This window comes from Ambystoma mexicanum, chromosome 2q, assembly GCF_040938575.1.
Source record: "Ambystoma mexicanum isolate Mex_15411 chromosome 2q, UKY_AmexF1_1, whole genome shotgun sequence".
Taxonomy (NCBI): Eukaryota; Metazoa; Chordata; class Amphibia; order Caudata; family Ambystomatidae; genus Ambystoma; species Ambystoma mexicanum.
In genome coordinates this window covers 753,628,368-753,649,016 of record NC_090924.1, presented here as the reverse complement: position 1 = coordinate 753,649,016, position 20,649 = coordinate 753,628,368, and the positions used below count along the sequence as shown (strand labels likewise).

The 20,649-nt window shown below is 50.6% G+C and overlaps 1 protein-coding gene across 1 annotated transcript in view; it reads left to right on the top strand.

Annotated features, from left to right (window-relative positions):
* The window catches only part of NCAPG2 (non-SMC condensin II complex subunit G2), a 1,155,695-nt gene that overhangs the window by 169,582 nt on the left and 965,464 nt on the right, over positions 1-20,649 (top strand). The gene's annotated exons all lie outside the window — the stretch shown is intronic.

Genomic DNA, 20,649 nt, shown 5'->3' with positions numbered 1-20,649 from the left:
ATATGATGATTCTAGAATGCAATATCTTTATTTGGCGCAAATCTGAAAATTAAACTAAACCAGCATGTTCTTTTTTTTTTTCAACAACACTTTATTATTTTTCATAAACAATAATAGTAAAAGCAACAATGCTTCACAATCAGCGTGAAGAATGAATTTTACAAAAAGACAAGAGCATCATAAATAATGCAAATCAAACAGAAAACCAACCGTAGTGAAACATAACCAGCAAGATAACCACAACCACACAAGACAGCACAAAAACAAAAAAAAAGGGGAACCCCACCCTTTTCACTACGACTACCATAACCATCAAAACAAGTCCACCTTCCGATCAATCATATAGAGCCATAAAGGGACCCCATCATTTCAAATAATCCTCATCCTTATCTCTATTATGAAATGAAACCTTATGTGCCAGCATGCTCTTTTGACCCCATGTGGATGTTGCAATTAGAACTTGGAATTTTATAACATAGTGGATATGAGTATTTTGGTATAACAATGATTGCCTGAATTGTAAGATTAGATTTTATACTTTGAAAAAAAAATGAAACTTTGTTTTGGGACATTCAGCCAGTTCCTCTTTTGAAGCCTCAAACGTCATCCACTTTTCACTCTCTGTAGCTACAAAACGATGGAATGTGCTGTCCCTCAAGTTTTTCTCTGCCACTTTGGTGTGTGCAAAGTGGGAACGCCGTCTGGTTTGAGACATGTCGGATTCATCAAGCCCTTCTGCTGCTCTGTAACTGGCCCTGACGTTAAGATCAGAATTGACGCTAAACCACGAGCATCGGGTCTCTTGCATCGTATGAATTCCTCGTTTGCTTGCTACTGTGGTACGACAAACTGACTGATTGTGGGAGCATGCAATGCACTCGCTATGCCTGTGACATGTTCATGGTGGCCTCACGTTCCTGATGAAGGATCTCCACGAGTCTCTTACTGCTACACTGATTGCTCTAAATTAAATCGAAACTCCAAATGATTTCACATGTTGATCAATTTCAAAGAAAAAGAATTTGACTGACGGGGCTGGTGTGCCAATAGAGAGCCCTCAGCAAACTCTTGTTGATACTGCAGCTTTGTGAATTGATGGATGCATTTAAAAGCAAAAGAATAATGAGAAACAATGTGGCTTTAGGTGCAATGTGTGGAATTTATTCCCTTGCTACTGTCATTCCAGAACAAATGAAAGCATTAGATTCTGTGTTGTATGTTTAAATGGTCTGGAAGACATGTATTCAAATGTTCTACTTGCCCTAGAGTTCTTCTTACAAAGAACACAGTTCTCTTTTATGAGGCGGATAAAGGCACACCTGTACTCCACAGTAACTCAAGATTGACTATTCGGAATTGCCCTTGCAATAGAAGACAATATTGCCACTTCCTTGAACTACACAAAATGCCTGAAGCTCTTTTTTTAATATTTGTTTTTTAAAAGTTGCATTTAAGCACTCAGTGGTACAGTACTGGAAATACAACATTCCAGCTGACAAGAGAATTAATCAACTTGTTTCATACATGTTTAAGACTGTTACAGATACTCCTATAATAGCCTGTTGGTCCCCTGCCTGCTCAAAATTGTCTGCAGACGCTCGTAGGTATTCTCGGATGTTCGACCATATGTCCTTGGGGAAGACTGCTGCTCGGCAGCAGTGTTATACACGGTTCTTGCGTGTCGTTGGCCCATATGACATCAGAAAGCCACATTTCCAACGAGAGGGGGCTAATTTATATTTCCATCTAATCCGTATACACCTCTTAGCTAGGAGCAACCCCAAATTTAGAAATCTGTGTGACCACGGGCATCTTACCTGTGATTCCTAATAAACAGTTGCGAGGGGACACCAACTGTATATTTGCCATTTGGGATCGCTTCTGACACATTGATGCAATACGAGGCTAACGCAGGGTATGACCAGAACATGCACAACAGGTTTGCGTCTGCTAAACGGCACCTGGGGGAATTGTCCTCAGTCTGCATTAAACAGTCCCGAGTCTCGATGGGGCATAATGCAGTCTAAGTATTTTAAAGTGTATGAGATATATTTGGAATTGATCGAGATCTCTGGGTAGTCTGCACGTTGACGCCCCCCCCCCCACTGCACATCCTTAGGTTCTAGCAGCAGGCCTCTCCCCCATTTAAGCCTAGCTGTGGACTGTACTAGATGCTCTATTTGAAAATGCCTGATGCTTTCAGACGAAAAAAGTCCCCAAAGATTATATTTTTTGTATCGTTTGTGTTTTGGATATTGCATGGCTTTGTCTTCAATTCTACATTTTCAGGATTATTTTGTTTTACAAATATTGTCAAATATGTGAGACACCATCTACTGAGAAAGAACAAGGCCAAACAACCTGTTCTCTGGTGTGGTAGCCAGTAAGGACGGTGGACTGTCACTTTTTAGCTGACAGTGCCTTGCCAGAGATGCAATAAAAAAAAATTAAGTTCAGTCTAGTCCCGTCACGAGGACAGCCCAGCACCGAAATGCTAAGCAATTCTTGCCTCAACATGAGTACCTACAATGACCCCAGAATCTTTGTGAGTTCAGAGTCCCTTCCTGCGATTCCACTTGCAATGACGTCACTGCCTGAAAATTAGGAGGCGCAGGCAATTCCTTCTATGCACAGGGCTTGGGGGTTGGACTTCCAAGGGAAGGTGCTGTCTGTTTGAAAGCAGCATATTGTTAAAAAGGCATTTCAAAATACACATCCAAGCCCCCTGCCCATCAAATTTGTTTGAGCCTCAATGTTGTTCATGTTCACAAAGTGACATGTTTGAGTTGTCACAATGGAGCATCTGAAAGTTTCTAGACCTCATTAGGACACCGTGCCTCAAATAGGGCTTGATTAAATATTATTTCTCCAGCATGGGGTCTGGCATGGATTCACATGCTCATGAATGTTCCCTGTCGTCAGGCCGGGAATCCTCGGTATAGAAAAAAATCGGTATCAGTTTCGTTTCTGATCTGTCTTACTTAGTAGTAACCAATCACTGGTCTCTGGGTCATACTGCCCCCAGCCAATGACTGCCCTCTCCCTAAGCCCCGACTCTGGCAGCCATCCTCAGATTTTTACCACACGTTCAAGTGTTGGGAGTCCTCGTGCTGTAGCTCTCGAGCTTTTGCTGCGTTTTCGTGCTTTTTCAGGAAGTTTTTCTCATTTTTCGGTTAAATAGAGCCTCAAGCTCCACCGTTTCTACATCCGATCAACGGGGATCAGTTTTGGAGTTTTCTACGCCCCTCAAGGGTGAAGATTTCGTCGAGTTAAGCTTTTGGAGGATTCCAGAAGTTCTGAGGCCTACCCCGGATATGGCCCAGGAGAAGGGAAGCTCGACGCCCTGGAAGCTGTTCAGGACCTGCCCTGGATGCCAGCTCCAGAATGTTTTCAAGAAGGACGAGCATTCGTTATGCTTCTGTCTCCATGAGGACAAGACTCACACGGAGAAGGACTGTACGTTTTGTGGGAACATCTCGGAGCGGACCATGAAGGATCGCCACCTCCGTCTCGCCAACTGGCTGGAAGGGAAGAGCCCGTCAGGCGAGAAGAAGAAAAAGAAGTCCGAGCGGTCTTCTAAGTCCTGTGAGGGCGCCCCGGCGACGGGGGCCCAACAAAAGGCCAAGCACCGCGAGTCTGCGGGCACCGGAGCGCCGAACGGTCGGGCTCCTTGGCTGCCAGGCAGGGCGCATCCTCCCCGGCGCCATCAACCACGAGCCAACGCTCTGGCTCGGTAAGAGGAAGTCCTGACGAAGCTTCTGGAGAGGCCCCGGTCGATCTCGAAGATTCCGGCAGTGGGGGAGCGATGCTCGGACCCTCCCCCCAAGGTGAAGGCCCCAGTCGTACAGAAGGTGACGATGGCCTTAATTCACCCTGCTAAGACCTCGATTGAGGATGTTGCAGCGGCCCTGGCTCAGCCTGTGGAGGCTACGCCAGTGGAGGCGACCTCCGGACCCAGAGTCTCCCTGCCACCGCAGAGGGAGTCGTCTTTCAGGCCCATTGAGAAGACCCCCAGAAAGTCCTCGTTGGAAAAGGGGGGGGAAGGGCAGGTCGCCATCGTGGATACGGACACAACCTCTGAAGAAGAGCTCATCGAAGTCGTGGAAGAAGCCCAGCCCATCGGGAGGGATCCCGACGAGGGCGACGACGAGAGCGACGGTGTCGCCGACGAGGTTCCTCAAGAGCCCTCGCGCCCGTTGTTTCCGGTGCCGCAGGACACTTCGGCGGCCATTTTGTCAGCGATTCAGTCCTTATGCTCGGAGATAAGGACAAGGTTGCCCCTCCTCCCCGACGGAGGTACCTGAGCCAGACCCGACGGGGGAGCCGGAGCTGGGACCTTCGGAAAGTCCACCGCATAAGAGGACGACGACGTATCCTACACCATCTCTCCCACCTCTGCGGCCTGCTCTGCCTTCCCCCTGTGTACTACCCACGGGTATGATACAGGCACAGACACGGCTACGACAGGTACAGATGACGACGGAGGCGATGATGGGACGTGTCCCCGGTCGCCCCCCTGCTCGGGCGTCCCCGCCCGACGAGATTGGATCCTTTCATGCCATGATTTCCAGGGCATCCGAGCTCTTCCAGCTCTGCCCAGAAGAGAAGAAGGAGGAAGGGTTCCTTTACCAACGGCGGAAGGCTAAAAGCAAGACAGTCCTCGCCGTACCACTTCTTGATGACATCTGGGATGAGGGGCTCGCCCTCCTCAAGAACCCTGCCACGGCGCCGGCAAAGAGGGACCGGTACGAGAAGAAGTACCGGGCCCCGACGCTGCCCCCTTGTGCCTTCGGGCGCAACCTACCCCGGATTCGGTCGTCTCGGCGGCGGCAAAGAAGAAAGCTGGGGGGGCATCGGCCTCGACATCAACTTCCCCGCCGGACGGCGAGGGCAGGAAGCTGGACACGATGGGACGACGGATCATCTCATCCGCAGCGACGACTATCAAGGCGGCCAACGCCCTGGCTATCGTAGCACGCTACGACAGGGAGTTGTGGTTCAAAATCGCCCTTCTGTTGGACTTCCTTCCAGACGCCAAAAGGGCTGAGGCCCTTGAAATCCTACAGGAAGCTGAGATTGCTTCGGACCATGCCATCACGGTGGCAACTGACATCGCCGACACCGGTTTCCGTCAGTTGGGCAACAGCGTTTGCCTGAGACGACGAGGATGGCTCAAGGCGATGGATTTCCGCCAGGACGTACAAACCAAGGTTTTGGACATGCCCTTTGACGGGAACAACCTGTTTGGGAAGGCGGTTGATGAGTTCCTTCAGGCCATCAAGACAGACACGGAGACTGCCCGGGCACTGGGAGTGCTCCAACAACGACGGCCGTCCTTTCGGAGCTCTGGAGGCAGACAAGGTGCCTCCAAGGGATCCGGCAGTGGCTCCTCCACGTACCGCCAAGCGGCAAGATCTTCGTCCCAGGAAGCCTACAGGGGACGCGGCAAGTCAGGTGATGCCCGTAGTCGTCAACAGGGAGGTCAAGGAGGCAAGGCGGCCTCCAAACAAGATTGAACCGACCGTGGGGTCGGGCCCCCGCCGAAGCACCCCGCTGGGAGGCCGGCTGGCGAGGTTCGTCAGCGTGTGGGAGTCCATCTCCACCGACCGTTGGGTGCTGGACGCCCTGGCCCAAGGGCACGCCCTCGAGTTCCACCCGTGGCCAGGAAGGAAAATCACGTCCCTCAACTACTGTTGGAAGTAAGGGCGATGCTCAAGAACGGTGCCATCAAGCTCGTCCCAAAGAGGCTTCGGGGCTCCGGAGTTTACTCAAGGTACTTCCTCGTAAAAAAGAAGACAGGAGGATGCCGCCCCATCCTGGACCTGCGACGACTGAACAAGTACATCAAGGCACAGAAGTTCCGGATGGTCACCCTCCAGCACGTGCTGGGACAGCTGGAGGAGGGCGATTTCCTGTCGTCGTTGGACTTGGAGGATGCGTACTTCCACATCCCCATTCTAAAAAGACACCGAAAGTTCCTCAGGTTCGTGGTCCAAGGGCGGCACTACCAGTTCAAGGCCCTCCCGTTCGGATTGAAGTCGGCACCCAGGGTGTTCACCAAGTGCCTCGCACCGGTGGCGGCGCGGCTGCGCCTACAGGGGATCCATGTCTACCCCTACCTTGACGACTGGCTCATCCGGGCAAGGACAAGGGAGCACGCCATGGAGCACACTGCGAAGACCGTCCAGCTGCTCACGGACCTGGGATTCTCCATCAACTTTCCAAAATCCCACCTGGTTCCGTCGCAAGTCGCCCTGTTTCTGGGAGCCAAGCTCGACACAGTGGCGGGGCTGGCCTCGCCGCCGGAGGAAAGGACCAGGACCATTCTGGGCAAGGTGCAGCGTCGGCTGGTCACGGACATGGCCACGGTAAGATCTATGAAGTCCCTCCTCGGGATGATGTCCTCCTGCATTTATCTGGTGCGCCTTTGGAGGCTTCGGATGCGCTCCTTACAAGAGTTCCTTGACGCCCGCTGGGTCCAGTCGACGGGCAGCTTCGAGGACAGGATCCCTCTCAACGAGACGTTCCATCAGGCGATCCGGTGGTGGGGTACCCGCTCTCATCTGTCGGCGGGCACGGACTTTCAGACCCCAGCTCACCAGGTGACGGTGACGACGGATGCCTCCCTGGAAGGTTGGGGAGCGCACTCCGGAGATCTTCACACAAGAGGCCTTTGGCTCCCGGAGGAGAAGTCACTCCACATCAACATCTTGGAGCTCTGCGCAGTGTTCTGGGCCCTCAGGTCTTTTCTTCTGTCCCTCAAGGGCAAGGTGGGGAGGATCTTCACCGACAACACCACCACAATGTTCTACATCCTGAAGCAGGGCAGAAGCAGATCCCCTGCCCTATCCAAGGAAGCCCAGGATCTGTGGCATTGGGCCGTCGCCCAAGGGATGTTTCTGGTGCCTTTTCATCTGGCAGGAATAAAAAACACGATCACCGACTCACTCAGCAGAGAGCTGCGCTCGTGCCACGAGTGGGAACTACGCCAGGATCAAGTGGATCGACTCTTCCGACGATGGGGCGAACCCCAAATCGATCTCTTTGCGACGGCGACCAATTCCAAGTGCCGGAGGTTCGGCAGCAGGTTCCCCCAGCCGAGGAGCATGGGCGATGCTTTCTCGTTCCCCTGGGACGGCCTATTACTTTGTGTTCCCTCTGCTGCCGTTGCTGCTCCGGCTCATCAACCAGCTCAAGAGGTCCCGGTGCAGGATGATCCTCGTCGCACCGGCGTGGCCGAGACGGATCTGGTTCCCGGACCTTCTGGACTTGCCAACGTCCACACCAGTCAAGCTGCCGACGGACGCAGATCTTCTCACCAGAGAAGGAGGTGCCATTCTTCACCACAACCCGGAGTCGCTGAACTTGCAGGCCTGGCTCCTGCAGCACTAGAGTTTGGAGGGTACGACATCCCGGCTGACTGCAGAGAGGTTCTTGCAAAGGCCAGGGCGTCCTCAACTCTCGTGCTACGGACATAAATGGAAGAGGTTCTCTGTCTGGTGCCGTGCACAGAAGATTAACCCTCTGTGCATTACGGCCCCTCAAATATTGCCGTACCTACTGTCATTGGCCAAGGCTGGACTAGCTCACGCTTCCATCAAGATACATCTGGCCGCCATCTCACGATACACCAGAACTACGGGACAGGCGTCCTTGTGGTCTCATCGACTGGTGAAGGAATTTATGAAAGGATTGTTCCGATCATTCCCGCCGATGAGGGCCCCTGCCCTGGCGTGGGAGCTCAACATGGTGCTGACCAGGCTCATGGGGCCCCATTTGAGCCTATGCATTCGGCACCGTTGAAGTTTCTGTCGTGGAAGACAGCGTTTCTCGTGGCCATCACCTCCGCACGACGAGTGGGAGAGATCCAGGCCCTATTTTGCAAGCCGCCATACTTGACGTTTCACGACACGAGGGTGGTGCTGAGGACGCACCCCTCCTTCATGCCCAAGGTGCCGTCGGACTTCCACCTCAACGAACCCTTGGTGTTGCCAGTTTTCTTCCCGTCTCCTTCGTTGCCGGCTGAAAGGACTCTGCACTCGCTGGATGAAGCTAGAGCGCTGAAGTTCTACGTGGACCGCACGAAGAGTTTTCGGAAGAAATCACAGCTGTTTGTGAACTTTGGGACTGTGAATCAAGGGAAGGTTCTCTCGAAGACTTCCATTTCCAGATGGCTCTCCGGCTGCATCATGCACTGTCACCGGTTGGCAAACCGACCGCTGCCCGGCCGTCCGAGAGCCCATTCGACCAGAGCGATCGCTGCTACCACAGCGTTCTTGTCTGGTGCACCTGCTGGACATCTGCAGGACTGCGACGTGGAGGTTGACGCACACCTTCACAAGATTCTACTGCGTCGATCGGGACTCCAGGGAGGAGTCCAGGGTCAGCCAAACAGTGCTGCACAACCTGTTCGCTTAAGGTGAGCCTGGTGAGGAGGTAAAAGATGCTTAATGTTGAGTTGTATTGCTTAATGTTGAGCCTGTTGCCACCTCCTGTGGTTGTGCATGTGTGTACTGCTATGTATTCTCTTATTCATGAGCATGTGAATCCATGCCAGACCCCATGCTGGAGAAGGAACAAGTTACTTACCTGTAACTGTTGTTCTCCAGCATGGGTCTGGCATGGATTCACATGCGAACCCTCCCGCCTAACCCTCTGCGGCTCTTCACTTGGTCATACTGCCACTTTACGTGCTACCAAATCTGAGGATGGCTGCCAGAGGCGGGGCTTAGGGAGAGGGCAGTCATTGGCTGGGGGCATTATGACCCAGAGACCAGTGATTGGTTACTACTAAGAAAGATCGATCAGAAACGAAACTGATACTAATTTTTTTCTATACCGAGGATTCCCGGCCTGACGACGGGGAATGTTCATGAGCATGTGAATCCATGCCAGACCCATGCTGGAGAACAACAGTTACCGGTAAGTAACTTGTTCCTTAACCTTTGTTTTATGGTGGCGATGTTTTTGTTTTTTTTCAAATGAGGCTTGCCGACAATTTTGCAATGCTATGTTGTCGAGTGGTCATTTATGATCACTTTTGTCTGCTGTCAAAAACATTTTCTGAAATTTGCGACGTAGAAGAGTTGCTTGTTTTACATCATTTTATTTGGTCTCCAATTTCTATCCTTTCCTTCAGTGCAGAATCTCCACATCAAAGAATTTTCTTTCTGTCCCAGCATGAATTGCAAATGTATGCAAATCAACATGATTTCGGTCCACCTCTCCAATCAAAAAATCTTTTTACAAACTTTGAGCCGATCAAAAATACTTCCATAAGGAAAAGCCATGTCGGAGACGACAACGAAAAAGTTCACAACACCATTACCTTAATGCCCTTAGAAACTCAGAATTTGTTCTACAGAATTTTGGAACCAAACAAGATACTGTGATGTAAGCAACAATAGTAACCTCAAACCCAAGTCATTACTTACTCAAAATTTGCTATAGGTCAGTGTCGCAGATGATTTCCACTAAAAGGTAATCCACGTTATCTATTCTCATCAACACATAAGATAACTTTTAGAACCCCAAACGTAACTATTCACACCTGAGCAAAGCTGATTGAGGCGCCAAAGCAGAGAAAATTAGATTGACTCCTTTGTCTGCAGCTTTTATCACAATGTGTCATTAGACTGGCAGGCTACATCAACAAAGCACTGAAGCAATTCTAAGAAGAAGCCTGACAAGTTTCGTGCAGCCACTATGCATCTCAAACCTACTAGAGACACATGGGTCAGGAAATATATAGTGTTTTGTGGCCATTGAATTACACATTTCTGCACTATAATCAGAGGCATTGAGATTTCATTGACAATTGTTAAATATAATGTTGCTCGACCGATTACCGTAACATTCAACCTCTTTTTCTACATTGTATCCAGTGCTGTAGTCTGAAGCTAGATTGGGGGAGTAGTCTTACATATATTTTTTTAGATCCCTCTGGTGAGAGGTATGAAACAATCTACCCCAAAGGTACGACAAGGTTTCAGCCATAACTCTTGTTTGTAGCTAGGGCAGAAAAGCCAGACTTCACTCATAGGTGGAAAGAAGGCTGGTGGATGGGTAAAGCCAGTCCCCCAATAGACACCCAAAGAGAATACTTTCTTCAGTTTATACGTGTACGTGTGTGCAATATACCCATGCACGGCTCAAAATGTGCAACAGCCGCTAGTGAGTGATAATAGATTCTTGACGAATAAGAAATTATGTACTATGTAAATGTGCAGAATTGCGATGAAGGAGGGGGCTTGACACTTTATGCCTAGCATGTAGCTTGCATCTACCTCTTCCATAGCTAACTCTGTGACATGTAACTGGTGGTAAACTCAGTAATCCATAAGTCTTGGTGAGAAAAAGAGACACCTAGACACGGGTAAGTACCCTTCTTTGCCACTTCTGGAAGAGTTTTAAATCTGTAGGTGTTACCCATGCAAATTAATCAGACAAACATCATAGGCTGAGGTGCATTTATAGGAAAAATCCTGGGAAGTAATTGGTCTACCCCAGATGTGCGAACAAAGAAACCACCTACTCCAGTGGACGCCAGTGTAGACCCTTTTGAAGAGCTCAGGCCTCCAGTAAGACCCAGCCCACCTACAAAGGAGGGAACCAGAACAGGATTCTGGCTATTGAAAATCAATGGTGAACCATGGTAGGGGGCCTAAAGAAATACTACTCCAGGGGACCCCGGAAGAGGATTAATAATAATATTTCAGGACCCAGGACCTGGGGGGCAACTACTCCTGGCATTAGTTGCTCAGGATTCAGCCTAGAAGAAGCTGGAGAACCCCATACGTACAAGGCTTCTTTTACAGGACTGGAGACAGAATACAGGACTTAAACCATGAACCACTAATGACCCAGGCAGTAAAAAAAGACGACTTGATGTACCCAGAACAATGATTCCTCTAACCAGTAGGCGAATAAGAAACCAGGAAGGCTCCAGGAGGACTTTGAATCCGATTAAGGAGATCAGGGGAGTTTGAGATGCAGAAAAGGGCAGCCAACGTTCTACCACGGGAGCAGTGCCTGGGGGTGACCCAGGGCAAGCTGAGTCAGAGCTGGAGCAGAGCAATGATGAGCCACCTCTCTTCTGGGCCAAGGAAGCTGCCTACCTTGAAGTGCTTGGTCCAAGTGGATTTTGCGGGGAAACACTGCCCCAGCACTGAAAAGCCAGCCTGCCAGCAAGGAGGACAGTCATTTCTAGGAGTAACAGCCTGTGAAAGATGTCCAGCAGCCAAAAGAAGAAACTGGGCAACAGACAAAGGATCCAGGTCGCATCCTGTCCACCCCAATCTGGACCTGTCTGGTCAGCAGCTCATCTTCATAGCATATCCTCTAGCAATTCAGCTAAGCATCCATCTGTGGAATGCAAGGGCTCTTCCTTATATATGCACATTCACTCATGATCTGTCCTTTGCCTGCCCTCCAATAACATGGCAGGCATGCAAAAGTGGCCCTAAAAAGGCTAAACAATTTGGTCTACCTACACAGGATGTGAACTGGGGTTGTCTTGGCCAGAAAACACGTCTAAGCCAGTTTAAACTACAATGGAGGTTGCAGGGCTGGGTTCAGGATGAGCCCATGTTTGCACAACGACATTTTAGCCCTACCTTGTGGTCTGTACAGGCAAAGGGATGCACAAAAAAGGTCTGGGAGAAGGACATAAAGTACAACAGTACCCGACTGGCTACAATACTGGTACGCTGGGCTATTAATGCAGTTAAATCGGCTACATCCCTGCTGAAGCCAAAACACGCGTACAGCTGCCACCTGTAGTAGTTTTTAACGGCACATTGTTCTTTTAGATCGTATTGGCTGTGGAAGTAGGCGTATCATTTGTCCAAAACTCAGGAGGTAGAATTTTTAATCATGTTTATCTATCTGCAGCTAAATAGCTTTCATCTCTTTGAACACCAGAGTATTTGAGTTTCAACAATTGTCAAAAATGTGCATCTCTGGAGATGCGCAAAGCCAATAGGTCTGCCTTTTTGAATACAGAGATACCATTTTTCTGCAAGCTCACCACACCATAAATAACATTTCGAGGGGATTGGGTCCTCCGACGTATTCCATCTCTATGACAGTAATCACCACAGCTGTGCTGCTTCGGAAAATCTTTCTGCGTCCTGCGTCGATGACGTCAATACGCCGTCCTTGAGGACCTCCTCCGACATCACCAGATGTTATAAGAAGGACTCACAACGCCCGTAGCCTCAGTTCCGTTTTTTCCGCGAACGTGTTCGCTTCGGAGATCTCGGCGCACCTCGACTCTTCTGAGTTTCTGTTCTTTCGGTTCTTCTAACCTGTTAGTTTGTACGAAGTTTATCAGGATGTCTTCCTCTTCTTCCACCCCGCGTCTGGGCTTAAAGAAGTGTGGGGACTGCTGGTCCAAAATGTCGGTGACAGACTTGCACGATGCCTGCCTCTGGTGCCTCGGGGAGGCCCACGACACGGATGATTGTGTCGACTGCCAGTCGCTTACGTCCAAAGCCTTGGGGGAGCGTAAGAAGCTGTCGGTCGGTAATGTGTCCAAGCCCCAGAAGTCGAGTTCCACTGGGCTTTCGACAGACGATTCGAGGGGCGACTCTCCGCATTGTCGTCGTAAGTCTAGGGGGTCTCGGGCCCGGACCGGATCCCGCCACTCCTCTGCCTCTTCGAGGTACTCACAGAAGCGCCGTAATCGGTCGTCTTCCTCGTCCAAGGACTCTGCCCGTTGGCAGGTTGCTTATCCTACCAAGCATGTGACTCCGGAGGAATGGGCTTCCTTCGGTAAGAAAATGTTGGCGATTCTTGAATCGCAGGGCACCGGTCCGTCCACGCCTCCGAGTGGGGTCTGCCGTGACCGTACTAGAGACATGGCTCGTACGCCTTTGGGCTCGGGTGGTCGGACAATGGGAATTGTTCTAGTCATGCCCGTTCCAGGTCCCGGTCCTCGACGCGCTCGAGACCGTGTGCACCTGTGAAGTCTTCGAAGAAGACGTCGACGCTTATGGCGCTGAGGTCGTCGAGGGACTCTCTCAAGGCTTCGCCTCCGAGGAAGTCGTGGATGCCATCGGCGCCCAGGCTGTCGAAGGACACGCTCGGGGCTCTGCCCTCAAGACCTGTGTCGAAGCCGTCGATGCTATCGGTGCCGCGCTCGACGTCTACGCCGATTCACTCGACGCCTTTCGAGGCTGTCTTGTCGGAGGTACCCCGTGGAGCGGTGGAACCCCCTAGAAAGGCTCTGGCCAAGGCCAAACATGTCTTTGTCCCCATTCTGTGCCCACTTTCCACCATCTGGATTATATTTCTGAGGCGGATGAGGGTTCTGAAGATGGGATGGTTCCTGATACGGTTCCAGACGAGATTATCTCGGGACATAGCCAGATTGAGGACCTGCGTCAGTCGCTGCACGACGCCAGTGGTCTGAACACCTCTCCGGAGGTGGAGTTCTGTAGGCCTGAGCCTGGCACCCATGCAGAGTACTCGTACCTGCGCGTATGTCGAAGGTCACCGAGTACTTTGGGTGGTCTGCTCCACCAGGGGATTTTCTGCAGCATGACCCGACGGATATCTTCGATCAAGCACCACCGACTGACCCGGTACTGCCGTTCCATATGGCTCTACAAAGGAGGGTGGCTGCGGCTTGGACTGCTCCGGAGAGTCTCCCGGCAGTGCACAAGTCTTTGCCGCAAAAATACTGCCCATCCAGTAGTGACCCCTGCTACTTGACCACGCACCCCACTCCGGAGAGTTTGGTGGTGCAGGCAGCTATGGCCCCAGCAAAGCAGGTGTTGTATCCTACCATCCCTCCTGATAGGGAAGACAAGCATTTTGATGGTTTGTCCGAAGAAAGTGTTTTCTTCAGGGGGTATGGCTATTCAGGCAGCCAACTCCGTATGTGCCTTGTCACGTTACGCACACACTCTGTGGAACTGTGTTTCCTTAACGGCTGAACATATTCCCGAAGGGGACGAACTTGCTACGATACAGGATGGCAAGGATGCCATGTGTGAGGCCGTTCAGTCGGGTCTGGACATGGCAGATGGTGTCAGCCGGTCCATGGCGGTGAGCGCCGTAATATGCAGGTTTGCGTGGTTGCGGAAGTCGGGGTTTGCTCCTGATGTGCAAGCCCGGCTCCTCAACATGCCCTTTGATGGTGTACATCATTTTGGCAGCAAGGCTGACGAGAGCCTTGAGAGGTTGCAGACCTCAAAAGCTACAGCTAAGTCGTTGAGCGCTGCAGTTCGACAACCTCCTGGCTTTTCGTCCTAGGGGACAGCAATGGAGGGGGGAGGTTCCTTTTGTTATTACTCATCCTTTAGTAAAGCGAGAGGAGCTGCTAGTCAAAGGGGCCACCGTAGGAGTGCCAGAGGTGGAAAACAAGGTACTCGAGGTGCCAAGGCCGCTCGGGCAGTTGCCTCTTTGCCCTCAGGCAACGCCGCAGCCGCTTCAGCTCAGTCATGAGGCCATGTCCCATGGTTCGCCGGTTGGGGGAAGGCTGGCGCAGCATCTTGTGGAATGGCGTGCCATTACTTTAGATGTGTGGGTTCTGGAGATCATAGCCCACGGTTACTGTCTTCGTTTTCGGCAGAGGCCTCACGACAATCCACCTAGGAATCTCTCTTTGAAGAGTCTGGATCCACTCCTTGTGCAGGAAATTAAAGCCCTGCTGGAGAAAGGCGCCATAGAACTGATGCCTGAAGCGGAGAGGAAAAAGGGATGTTATTCCCCTTATTTTTTGATTTCGAAGAAAGACTGGGGATTGAGACCCATCATGGACTTGCACGGTTTGAACAAACGCCTCAGGAAGGACCAGTTCAAGATGGTTACTCTTTCTCAAGTCCTCCAGGCCCTTCAACTTCAGGACTTGTTGGTGTCTCTCGACCTCAAGGACACTTATTTTCATGTGCCGATCCTTCCAAAGCACAAGAAGTTCCTGAGGTTCGCGGTTGGCGACTCGCACTTTCAGTTTCGGGTCCTGCCGTTTCGGATTGACCTCCGCCTGAGGGTCTTCACCAAGCTCATGGTGGTGGTGGCAGCGTATCTCAGGAAAGGGGGGGGGATTCACGTCTACCCCTACCTGGACGATTGGTTGATCAGGGTGCGCTCTCCTGAGCAAGTCCTGGATCATCTGTCAGTCACCTGCCACTCCCTTCACAGGCTGGGCTTCTCCCTCAATTTAAAGTAGTCCCATTTCACGCCACCACAGCGGCTCCAGTACATCGGAGCAGTGCTCGACACGTCCCTTGGGCAGTGTTTTCCTCCCCAGGTGAGGGCTCATCATATTCAGCAGATGGTGCACAAGTTTCAACATGTCCAGAGTCTCCCAGCGTTCGAGTTCTTGAGGTTGCTCGGCCTCATGGCATCCTGCATTCTTCTGGTGCCAGAGGCTCGACTGCGGATGAGATCTTTGCAGTGGGCACAATCCTCCGGCAGGATGTCGGACCCCGTTCAGGTGCCGCCCTCGGTCGCCCAGGGTCTTCTGTGGTGGGCTGTCAAAGGCAATCTGATGAAGGGGGCTCCGTTTTGGCTTCCCTGGCCGGAGGTGACGATCGTGACGGACGCATCCCTCACGGGATGGGGAGCTCATGCCAACGAGTTGACAGTCAGCGGTCGTTGGTCTCCGTCGGAGTCCAGAATCCATATCAATCTGTTGGAGCTGAGGGCCGTCGGGCTTGCCCTGAAGGCTTTTCTGCCGACTGTGCGAGGAAAGACTGTCCTGATTCTGACGGACAACACAGTGGCCATGCACTACCTCAACAAAAAGGGGTGGGGGGGCAGGGTCACTTCCTCTGCGCAAGGAGGTAATGCAGCTCTGGTTCTGGGCCATCCAGCAGGAAGTTTCGATCTCCACAGTCCATCTGGCCGGAGACGAAAACGAGACGGCAGAGCGCGATCTCATGAGTGGGAGCTGGCTCAGGAGATTCTCCTGGAGATCTTCGCCCTTTGGGGGACCCCTCAAGTGGATCTCTTCGCCTCCAGTGTCAACCGGAAGTGCGAGAGGTTCTGCTTGCGGGAATTTCCTCCAAGAGGAGCTTTAGGAGACGCGTTTGTGGTGGAGTGGTCCTTCCCACTGCTGTACGCGTTTCCTCCAGTCCCCGTCATCCCGCAAGTGCTGCGGAGGTTACGCAGGTTCGGTTCCCAGATGATCCTCATTGCTCCGGCATGGCCCGGAGGACGTGGCACCCGGACCTTCTCGACTTGTCCATCTGCCCTCCACGTTGTCTTCCCTACCGAGACTATCTGCTCTCACGGGAGGGGGGTCAGGTTCTCCATCCAGAGATCAGGTCCCTCAACCTTCACGCTTGGCTTCTGAAAGGGTGAGGTATACGGATTGGGACCTCTCTGAAGATGTGATGGAGGTGTTGCTTTCGGCCAGACGGCATGCAACAAAGTCCCTGTGCCGTTGCCGTTGGAGAAAGTTCTGCGATTGGTGCAGGGTTAAGAATGTGGATCCTTTTTCATGTGACATTCCTGTGGTTCTGTCTTTTTTTTTTTCTTTCTTTGGCCCACAGGGGCCTGCAAGCGGGTACCGTTAAAGGTTACCTGGCAGCGCTGACCATATTTAAGCGCTCGTCTGAGGGGTGTTTCCTTTAATCTCTCAGTTTCTGAAAGGGCTCACTAATGTGTTCCCTCCGTCACCTTTCCAGGTGTCCGGTTGGGATTTGAACCTTGTTCTCAAGTTTCTGATGGGTGCTCTTTTTGAGCCTTTACATTCTTGCCCTTTGAGACTGCTAACTCTTAAAACTGTATTTTTAGTTGCGATCACTTCCGCTCGCAGAGTGAGTGAGTGAGTTACAGGCACTTTCAGTTAAGCCACCCTTCACTGTTTCATAAGGACAGGGTTGCCCTTAGAGTTCGTCCTTATTTTCTTCCGAAGTTGGTGTCAGAATTTTATTTGGGCCAGAAGGTCACGCTTCTGGCATTTTATCCTCCTCCACATCCTGGCAAGGACGAGGAGAGGCTCCATAGGTTAGACCCTAGGAGAGCTTTAGGTTTCTACATTTCACGCATGTCCCGGGTCAGAGTGGAGGATCAGCTCTTTATTGGTTACGCTGGAAGGCGTTTGGGACAAGCTGTCACTAAGCAGACTTTGTCTAGATGGTTTATCTTGGCAATTTCTGAATGTTACCGCTTTGCGGGTAAGGACCCTCCGGTAGGCTTGCGGGCCCATTCTACTAGGGGTATGGCTGCCTCTACTGCCCTGCAGAGGGGTGTTCCTATTCGTAACATCTGTGAAGCAGCCACTTGGGCTTCGGTCCATACTTTTGTACGTCACTACTCCCTAGATTACATCCATGGGCAGGATCTGGCCTTTGGCAAGCCGGTCATTTACTCTGCAATTTGATTGGGCATTCTAAATTTGTATATTATAAATTCTTTTCCCACCTCCTTACGTTGGTACTGCTTTGGGAGTCTGTCATAGATATGGAATACGTCGGAGGACCCAATCCCCTCGAAGAACAAGTTACTCTCTGACCTGGTAACGTTCTTTCGGTGGGATGGTCCGACGACGTATTCCATATCGCTCCCTCCCTGCCTACCCCGCTACAGAATTTCTTTTGCGATTGCAGATTACCTTTCTGCAAGGCTTTCTGTGGTCATACTGGCAGAAGATTGCTGCCACACGTTCTGGGAGAAAAACTACAACTGAGGCTACGGGCGTTTTGCGTCCTACTTATAACATCTGGTGACGTCGGCCGTCGGAGGAGGTCCTCGAGGACGGCGTATCGACGTCATCGACACAGGACGCAGACGCCGAAAGATATTCCGAAGCAGCACAGCTGTGGTGATTACTGTCATAGATATGGAATACGTCGTCGGACCATCCCATCGAAAGAACGTTACCAGGTAAGAGAGTAACTTGTTCTTCTTTCTCTATTTGCAAAGCACAACCTACTTTTCCAATGCTTAGTAGGTTCTGCTGCTTTCTCTGTGTAATGGTCTAAACTAGCTGGAGTCATAGTGGCCTTCTCGTCATGCCAGTGCTTAATGAACTCCTGACAGACCTTCAGTTACTGGGTACTCTGTTCCCTGTGGTAAGTGTGAGACAGGCATGGTATCAAGAGAGGCACAGACTCCAGGATAACAGTTTAAAAACCTTTTATTAAGAAATTGGGGTTGATGAAATGCCTAACTGGCCCTAACTCTAATGGGCTAGTTCCCTCAACTGATGTTTCGAAGGGGAGTCAAGGTCCATAAGTCTAAAAACAGTCTGTCTGTGTCAAACCTATGCTTGCTCACTCTTGAAATAAATATGGTTTGGGTCGTCTTAAAAGAAAAATGGTGTTTCAAAAGGAAGTCTAAAACTAGGAAAGATTCAGGTGGTGGACTCATCAGTCAGCTTTACCAGTTCAACATAGTTCAACTCAAGTAGCCAGGTTGCCAGTTAAAAAACAGTGCAACACAGTTCACAGAAATTCTCCTGGGGTTGCCTTCCCCACGCTTCTTAATGCTTCCAGTTTGTTTTTACCACTCAGGGTTTCCTTCCCAAGCAGAAGCCTCCTTGATTTTACAGTTTCACCAAAATGTTCCTACGGTCGCTTGGATTCCTTTTTCCAAGCTTCTTAAAGTTCATAATGTCTCTGGGCCTCTTAGGGTTCCCTTCCCCCAACCTCCGGCCCCTCTGTTTCTAAGACAAGATTCACAGTTCCTTTTAGACCTCTTTCCCAAGCCTAGGCCCCTCTGGTCTCCAAAAGGATCACTTCAAGATTCACAAACCAAAAACACAAAAGTTCATCTTGTCAGGATGCACCTCTCAAATCACTGTTTTAATTTTCTTTGGGGGAATAATTTGTATTAATGTTATTTTAACAACCAACACTAACCAAACTTTCAGTACACATAACAATAATAATAATCACTTTATCTTTATGCGCTGTGTCCCTCCCTTCCCCGCTCCTCTCCCAAGCCTACTCTTCTTCTTGTTCTGCTTCTACATCCTGCATTAGGGATTCCTCATCAATGGTTCCCGTTGGATCCTGGTCATCTGCCCCGTCATGTGTGGGCCCAAACAATTCAGCAATTAGTTGTTTCCATGCCAGTAAGGTTCCCGCCGCCTTCGCCCGCCCCCCCCCCCCCCCAGCGCTACTCTCCTCTTGCCACACTACGGTTTCTGCCTCCGTCCATTTCTGTAGGTCCTTCCACCATGCTTCTATCCTCGGTCTATGACATGCTTTCCACCCCATTGCAATTTTCCTCTTGGCTAGTGCATACGTAGATCTTTCAGTTTACTTGCATGCCTTAGCTTATGTGGTCTAGGAAAACCCCCACCCCCCCCCACAAACAGACAGGCCCATACTGTGTTCACTTATATGCCGATCCCTTTATCTTCCATCCTGCGCGCTATTTCTCCCCAGAAGCGTCCTATTATTGGGCATGACCAAAACATGTGTACCATATCGGCATTTTCTTCATCACATTTGGGGCAGGATTGTCGCTCTGTATTTTAAAATTTGGCTATTTTTTGGGGTGTCATATATGCCCTGTGGATGATGCATAGTTGTATCTGCTGTAATCTCGCATTTCTCAATACTTTTTATGTTATCCCTGGGCGCGCTCCCACATCCCATCAGTCATTGGGGCCCCAGCTTCCTCTTCCCAATCTTGTCTCAGTTTTATCACTTCCTTCCCCACTTTAGTCATCAGCTCATATAGTCTCGATATTTTGCCCCCCCCCCCTCTGCTATATCATATATCGTATCTACAGTGGCATCTGGCTCATCTACTAATATGTCCTCAGGCCATGTCTCTTTAATCGGCTGCGCCACCCTGTAATATGTAATATACTGTCCTACATGTAACCTTGTTTCCTCCACCAGCCCCTCAAAATCCTTTATGCTCCCCTCTTGCCACCTGCCACCTATCGTTGCTATCCCCACCAGCTGCCAGTGCTTCCTGATCATAAGTCTTAATTGCCTTTCTTCCAGCCAAGGCAACCAATGGTATCTGCGGGGAGCACAGCGACGGGCTACCCATTCATTGACAGGCTCTCCGCCATATCTCCCACCCAAGTTTCATCATCCGTGGGCGCCCTTCCATATCGGATTTAGGCAGCCACATCATTTCTCTCAAGAAGAATGGGGCGCAATCCGATTGGAACAACCTGGATTCAGAGGTCGGCTCCTCAGATAGCCAATTAGCTACATATTGAAGTTGACTTGCTATGTAATAAAGTTCATAGTTTGGTAATTTTATACCCCCTTCATGTGGGTTTTGCAGCTTCCAGAGGGCCACCCTATTTCTTGTCCCCTGCCAAAGAAATTCCCTGCATATGCTACTCAGCCTAGCAAAGAATCTCCTCGGTATCAAGTATGGTATGTTCCCAAAGTAGTGCAACAGTCTTGGCAGGACCACCATTTTAAGCATTGCCCATCTTCCCATCATCGCCAGGGGAAGCTTCACCCAAAACCTCATACTATTTTCAATCTGCCGGATGGCTTTCTCTGTGTTGTATTGGTGCTCCGCTTCCACCGTATGGTATATGTCTATCCCAAGATAGCGAAACGTGCTAACTTCCCATGGTGTCTGAAGGATCGGTAGTCGCTCCAGTGGGATCCCTTTGTACCTTCCTAGTGGAAATACACAAGACTTTTTGGGATTCACAGCTATGCCTGAAAGCTTTGCAAATCGTTCCATCACTTCCAGGATATACTGGAGGTT